This window comes from Danaus plexippus, chromosome 26, assembly GCF_018135715.1.
Source record: "Danaus plexippus chromosome 26, MEX_DaPlex, whole genome shotgun sequence".
In the NCBI taxonomy this organism is placed as follows: domain Eukaryota; kingdom Metazoa; phylum Arthropoda; class Insecta; order Lepidoptera; family Nymphalidae; genus Danaus; species Danaus plexippus.
Genome location: NC_083554.1, coordinates 2,539,193 through 2,545,324, shown reverse-complemented (window position 1 = coordinate 2,545,324; position 6,132 = coordinate 2,539,193). Strand labels below are relative to the sequence as shown.

The 6,132-nt window shown below is 27.1% G+C and overlaps 1 protein-coding gene across 1 annotated transcript in view; it reads left to right on the top strand.

The window, feature by feature from the left end:
• Positions 1 to 2,751: 2,751 nt before the first annotated feature.
• LOC116774545 (head-specific guanylate cyclase) overlaps positions 2,752 to 6,132 on the top strand; it is a 46,100-nt gene continuing 42,719 nt past the window's right edge. Inside the window, exon 1 of the mRNA XM_032667290.2 lies at positions 2,752 to 2,865. The gene's annotated coding sequence lies outside the window, so the exon portion shown is untranslated. The remainder of the gene's footprint in view (positions 2,866 to 6,132) is intronic.

Here is a 6,132-nt window from a genome sequence, read left to right as displayed (position 1 = left end):
ACTCTATGAGATTTGCGTAAGGTAGATATTTCAGAAATCCATGTTGCAGAGTTATTTTTATTTAAAAACTCATTTCAAACAGGCGTGTATGAAAAAAAGTAAAATGGATGTGAAAATTTGTAATAAATAAGAATGTCACTTAAGAAAAACTATTCCAATATATATACGTTTATAAATAAAGTCTCAAAATATCATATTATCATTATAACATAACATCATAAATAAATATTTTCAGATTTAATTGACTAGTATTCTGTTTTAAATATTAATGTACTTTGGAGCAACCGTGATCACTCATCTCGTCCGCCCGTGATCATCGTTGCCACCAAGTATCCGAAACGTCGGGAGTATGCCGTTTTTAAAACTAATAAAGTACGCGTAGTAATCCGAAAATATTAGTTTCATATAAATGAATACTCGCGAAAGCCTTAGAATTCATAATTATGGTACTCATTTTTATAATCTAAACTGCTACATATATATAAGATAAATGAAATTTGCGATCTCCAACAGAACTGCAGACACGAAATAAACTGTTGCATTTGTAGAGTCGACGATATAAAGAAATATCGCTTGGTTACTTAGTAACGCTGTCGCAAAATGTCTACTCTAAAGCAACTTAGTGAAGTTTTATATCCAACAAGATTAAATATGTCCAGCAGTACCGATTTTACTCGATGTGCCTTTTTTAAATTTTAAAACCGATAAAGGCTATCAACTTGAAGAAACTTAGATTATAAAAATAATAAACAGCACTTAAGGTAGTGATGAATACAAATATTTAAAATATGGGAATATTCATTTTATTTCTTCGTTTATTAATTTCCTTAAACATGCTTTTACACAAAACATTAATCACAAAACATGAAACATTATCAAAACAAGTCATAAGCGCAAGTCTTAAATCCTCTATTAGAACTCTCATTTTAGAAATTTCATAATAAGATAAGGTTTTATCTAAAAATATACTGCAATATATATTTTTTATAATAACTGGCGCTGTAGTAATGAGGGCATAACAACTATTCAGATATTTTATAAGTTGTAATAATATCTACAGGTTTTATAATTAAACCGATATATACGTTGGCTAAAATATTACCGATAGTGTATAAGAATTACATGATTAAATTACTAATAACATGCAATATTTGTTTTAATATTTTAACGACATTATATAACTAAAATTTATTCACCAAGAATTAAACTTCCTACATATTAAAGTGAAATTAATTGGATTTATATCATATATATAACAAACAAGAGCATATTATTACGATAATATAAAATATGGATTGTCCGTGAAGGTTGGTTTGAGTTCCAATTGAAGCCAAAGAAGTTGTGCCTATAATTGTATTGATCTAAATGCCTCTTATTATTTTTTGTAAAACGTTATAAGAATTACTACAATGAGCGTGTTATGTTAATATTCTTTATATTTAGTAAAAAAAACATTGAACATCACAGTGAAAGAGGCTGTAATGGAAATAATTTTTAAAACCGTCACAAGATGGCGTTAGTATGAAAGTTTAAGAATTGTATCACTTACTGTTGACGACAATATATAATTAATCAGTTTAATATGACTTTTTTATATCACAATAAATAAACCGCTGATGTTGAACGGATAACATAAATAGGATAAATGGATATACGATTTTAAGTTGACACAACTAAATTATCTTTCACCTCGAGCGAACAACACAAGTCATCATTAAAAAGTATTAGCGAAACTTACTCCGATTACAGTCATTTATTTGGCTGAAATCTAAACTGAAACAGATTTTTTTTACATTCTCGCTAAAACTAATTGGACTTGTCTCAATTTTACGAGCATTTAATTTTAAATATATTTCTAAAATTGTACGTACTATTATATGTTTATTGAAACAGAAGAGATCATTAATGATACTTGTATTTTTAACCACTTATAGTTCCAGAATAAAAATTGGTATTATAGCATTTTAACTAGATAAACTAAAAAGTGTGATTATTCCAGCCTTTAATTTGTGTATTTTTTTTTACAAAAAAAGAACACTAAGTAATAGTCATTATTTTTGTAATTTTCTTTTTGAAAAACTTGAAAAATATTTTAAGCATGAAGTCGCGGACAGTATCTAGTATTTAATAAAATAATGGGGTCACATGCTCCTAGTTCCACATACCAATGAATGTCAAGGTTTTAATATCTTGTATGCTCATGAATAAACTGGGGCCATACTGTGCCAAGTGAAATGAAATTCATTGTGAAGTATTCGCTTTTCAATATAACTTACATTACAGTCATAAATAAACCTAAAATCAATTTAGACGCCCTTAGATATGATCCGTATCACAGAAACATTTACAAAAATATATTTAATGCGATTATATTTTGTGACATAAAGAAGAGAGCTTGTTATTTCAATACCAAGGCTACATTTTTAAAAGAAAAATCGTTTTCCTAATACCATAAGAAGCTTTGTGTTAAGCGGATGAATGGAATCTCAATACAAATAAGTATCACGATGAATAAATTTAAATATACACATTTCTGTAATGTTAGTAAAAACAGCAAGAGTGGTACATATACGAAGACAATATTGTAAATTAAACAACCAATATCGCAACGTTAAACTACTTTGTTCACGCGGACAGTGTAAAAATAAAAATATAGGATTTTAGTCCGTAACTAATTGGAATAAGAGTAATCGAATAGTCCGCACTGTTTAAGCGTGCGCATATAGTCCGCGAAACGTAGCAGTGCCGCGTAGACCATCCTACGATCGCTACGTGTCGCTACGAGCGTATCGTCTAATAAATCTATTTCGTAATTTTCTCGTGAAGTGTTCGTGCCGTTGTTTGGTTTGTCAGATTCTAGAGCAGGTTTGTATTTTTTATTAATTATTTGTATTGTTTTAATGTTACGTTGTTTAACTAAATATTTTTACTTTTTGTCATTAAATTTTATTGTCTGAGAAGTCTTCCTCTGTATTATTTTAATATCTTAATATTTTAATTGTTTCTATTAGTTTTATGTCTTTTTTTTATAAAGTCGTATAACTATATGACAAAAAAGTGAATAGTGATTATAATTCAATGAAGTTTTTTAAGATTTTTTATAATTGCAATAACGAATGGTATAAATAAAGCAAATAATATTTCAAATACGACCAGGTATATTGTGTTTGGAATTAATAACGAGATATATTTTTTCAATAATGGTTACCATTAAGTGTTTAAAAAAAACATAAATTTTCATAAAGATAGTACACCCGCAAGATACTCATGGATTTTACGATAATTGGAAACAATTTACAGATAAATTAATTCCCTTTAAAAAATAGGTCTTTTAGACGATATAAAAATATTTTTGTGAATGTCTTAATTTTATCATATTGTGTTACTTAATATAAGTCCCTATTAAAATTTTAATATATTTAGAAACACAAATGTAGTTGAAGCTTATATATTTGTGACAAAGTATTATCAATTTAAATTTGTCACTATTTCACTTTAAAATATTATTTTTTTTATTTTTACAAATACCGTGCAAAAATTTATGAACCTTCTTCAAGTATTCACACTTTACTCCGAACAAAAATATTGAGTTTGAGTAGAACGCGGCGTGAATTCAAAATAAGAAAAAATATTCATCTTACAGACTCCCTTGGTAACTTAAATTTGATAGCTCTTTTAAAATATAGTTTTTTATCAATTCAAATAAAACGAACAAAACGAATACAATACAAGGCTTCGTGAAAGGAACAAAAAAGCATTTTCATGTAACTGCATCTATTGCTTGGGGGCAATAAAAACAACATAGACGTTATTAATTCAGGCATATTTTCTATTCTTCTCGTCAAAATATTTACTTTTAAAAATTATAAGTAACTAAAAATTATAGAAAAATTACATATTTTTTAATCTTTAATCCAAACAGGTGTAGTATAATAATACACTCGCTCATGATACGGTTATTAAATTATATTTATGTTCGTTCAATTTCATATGATTATAAATACTTACGACGTTTCCACCATTTACTTGTTTGGCATATAGTTGAAACAACAAGGGGGTTGTATTAGGGATGGGGATGAATATCCAAAGCAATTTTACTTGAAAACTAATAAAAAACGTTGCTTTAAAAATAATGTAATCATTTAAATATAAGCTAGGCTATTAAAAACCAATATTTGACAATTAAAATAGGCAATTGATAAATTTTTGAGGGTATACTTAAATACTTATACAAATATTACAAACGAATTATATGTAAGGCATTTAATAACAACATGTAGAAAACAATTAAGTTCATTCGCTAAGATTACTCAAAATTATTTTAATTGGTTTGAAATTCTCAACTATAGACAGTATCGTCTTAAACCGATAGTTATGAAAAGACAGAAATCCTTAAAATATTTAAATAAATTAGTTGCCTCCCAAACACCTTGCAGTTGTAAATTTATTAATTATACAGGAAATATAAAGTCATTATTATTAAACTTCCACATTGAACTCTCCTCTATAGACAAAATGCGAGCTTATTTGAATAAAAAGCTGTTTCTAAATAAAACAGTTCAAAAAGTTTTAGTATTTAAGTCATAGAGCAATATCACTTAAATTAGTAAAACTTATTTATGTTCATACTTAAGAAATATATATATATAAAGATATTTATATTTTGGAACCACCCTAAAATGTAACGACAGTGCGTGACTCATTCCTCGCATGACCAATGTTTAAAGTAAAGTGTATTCAAGCATAGGCTGCCATTATAGCGTTTTTAATTACGTGCTATTGTTCGTTCTTTCATATTACGAAGCATAGAATACTGTTACGTAGCCATTGCCTGCGGTGTTTCTTTCCTAGAATTATAAAATTTTGTATACATAAAATAAATGTTCAAAACTACTTACAATTCCTTGAAAGTCAAACCTGTAGAACGTAAAATAATATTCACATAACATTAATTTTTAATGAAGTCATACTGATAGAATTATTCAAATCTAAACTTAAGTTTGACGACGATAGGAAAATCCGGGGTGTCATTTAGATTCAACAATAGTTTCTATATTCTCTTATAGTGACATTGTTCCTTAAGTATAAAAATAACATTAAAAAAGAGAAACCATACATGTCTGTTTTTCTTGTCAGCTCTAAAAATATCATTACGTTCGTCTGCCATAACCTCACGTCTTGTTATTCAAGCCAAGTCTGAGAAAGTTTTGTTATGAATAAAATGAAATATATAGGTTATAAATTCGTAATAAAACTGTACTGCACATTTTGAACGGAAAATGAAAAAGAATAAAAGTAGGGATGAATAATTCCTTAAATACTCCTTACATATAAATAGAAAATAAGTTGAAATATCTTCGAAAAGTTTTTTCTTTACAATTCCTGACGCATTGCGGTAATATAATACAAACTCTTTCATGTTTATGTTTAAGTTTTGTTGCATGAAAAGCATTAACTTTGCTTAATTGAAAGCCTATTTGTGTACACAACATTATGATTTTACTTTTCAAACTTGTTTAATATTTATGTATATAATAATATATAGGAAAGGAATTTTTTTTATGTGATTTAAACATGTCTTCTGTTATTTCCATTGACATCCAAGTTTTTGTATAAATAATGCGTTATATTTGTTGTGCCAAAACACATTTTATGAAACAATTTTGAAAAGGCCGAATTAAATATGCCAAGTTAATGTTTACTCGGTTGTTAAATTATTTCTCTTGCTTTACAATGGGTTCATTTAAGAATGAAAAAAATAAATTTAAATGTTGTTTATTCCACTGAATTTAAAAATTTGAATTGGCTCAATTTGTTTATATTTGTCGTATTTCAACCTTTATATTTATTATAAAAATTTATCCAAATGTGCAAAATACTGAATTTCAGACAAAACTTATCTGTAATCTTTATTCTTTTGTTAATAAAAGGAATCCTCCCATTCTTGTTCTATAATTCCATTTTAATTCTTATAATAGATTTATGGTTATCTGCTTTTGAAAGTTGAATGGTTTTTCGTACTTGAATTTTCATAAAATTAAGTATTTATTTCCTACTATTAGACTGCATTTAATTGACAGTGGGATAAAGTATTTAACCAAGAATCATTTTTGGCTTATGTAGGTTTATCTG